This window comes from Pinus tabuliformis, chromosome 1_1 (assembly GCF_031772625.1).
Source record: "Pinus tabuliformis cultivar Carrire ecotype Pingquan chromosome 1_1, CPIR1, whole genome shotgun sequence".
Lineage (NCBI taxonomy): Eukaryota > Viridiplantae > Streptophyta > Pinopsida > Pinales > Pinaceae > Pinus > Pinus tabuliformis.
Window position 1 is genome coordinate 11,027,028 of NC_142297.1, and position 1,844 is coordinate 11,028,871.

Consider the following 1,844-nt stretch of genomic DNA (forward strand, 5'->3'; position numbering starts at 1 on the left):
AAAAAAACACTAACTTATCACCCTTCCAATTTATTGATGCATGTGAATCTATGGTACTTATATAAAATCCATGCTATTAAAAACTTATTACCATTTTAATTTATGATATTAATAATTATTACCATTTTAATTTATTGATGAATGTGAATCATGTGACACTTATAGAAAGAAAAATCCATGTTATTACCTTATTAGTATATTACCATTTCAATTTCCTATTAACGTGTAATAACTTTTTTTCATTTGCTTTGATTTTTAAAATTAGACAATTTTAAGTTTTTGTAATTAGGTAACTTCAAGTTTCCAAATAATTAAATTGATTTTTAAACATATTTCAAATAACAAGTTTTATATAATTTTTTTATTTAAGTATTGGGGGTTTTCGCAATGCATTATATTAGATATCATTTTTTGGGATTCAACTGTGTTAAGTAAGTCATTCATCTATTACCATTTCCATGAGAGGTAGTCATAACTGACTAATTTCTTATGATTTTTGAATAGTCCGCTTAGCACTTATTACATCGAGTGATGCTCACAGGGGTGAAGAAGTGGGATTGAAACTAGATGAATGACTTACTTAACGCACTTGAATCCCAAAAAACGATATCTAATATAATGCACTGCGAAAACCCACAATGCTTAATTCAAAAGAGTGAAGGGAACTCTACTTGGATGGTTCATGAGGCACAATACTTGCTACGGTTTTGCAAATGGGGTAGCAAGCTAAGTGGGCTTGATTGTGGGGGAAATTCCACAATTAAGCATGTTGAAAATAAGAAATGCTAAAAATAGCAGTTTGGGTACCAGTGTTGGATTGGGCAACAGGGAATAAAAAATGGAAGTGCTAAAAATAGCATTCTATTTTTAGTAGTTCGGGATGGATTCTTATTTTTAGTCAGTCCCTGGACTAAAATAGGAAGAATTTGAACTTAACAGTTATTTGAAAATAAATTAGTTAATTCACCATGAGTTAATTAGTTGTGAAAAATCAAACATGAAGTCTACGTGAGGACATGCAACAGTTTCTCTATTAATTAAGGAATTTATCCATCAGTTAAAGAGATAAGGATGAGTTCTAATTTGAGTAGTAATTAGTTGGGTCAGTTAACTGAGTCAAGTCCAGTTAGATTGATTTAAATAGTTTGTTTATTCAGTTAGTTAATGCATGCTTACATATAACTGCTGCACTTCAGATAACTGAATATTCTCTCATGAATAACTCATGCATGTCAGTTCAGACAAAGACCCAGTTGAGATCAGAGGAGGGATAGTGAACTATCAGTTGGATGAATTTTTCCTATAAAGGAAGATCATCCATGGAGAAGGATTTATCTCCTTCAGGACTGCATAGTTGGATCGGAGGTTAGTGAGTGTGTAGAGAGGCCAATTCACACAAGTGGCTGCACTGGACCCCAATCAAAATTGCGCAAAGAAATAGGAGGCTTGGAGGGCAGACCAGAGGTTAGATAGAGGCCTTTGACTGTCTATGAGCAGCAGAGGTAGTACAGAGAGAGCAGGATAACTTTTGAGCTGATTCTTTTTGTAATATTGGCTATATTTCAACTTGTATGATAATACAAGGTTGGGGTTTTGAGCTAATTCTTTTTGTAATACTGGCTATATTTCCGCTAAATTGTTTGTAGAAGTATATCAAGTGTTTTTCTTTAGTACATTGCATTGCCAGGTGATCTACAAGTGGGAATTTCTACATGGTATCAAAACTAGCTGATTTTTAGAAAAAAAATCTACATGGTATCAGAGCTATCTGATTTGTAGAAAAAAAATCTACATGGTATCAGAGCACAGGTGATCAAGGAAGAATAGTATATAAGAAGGGAGAA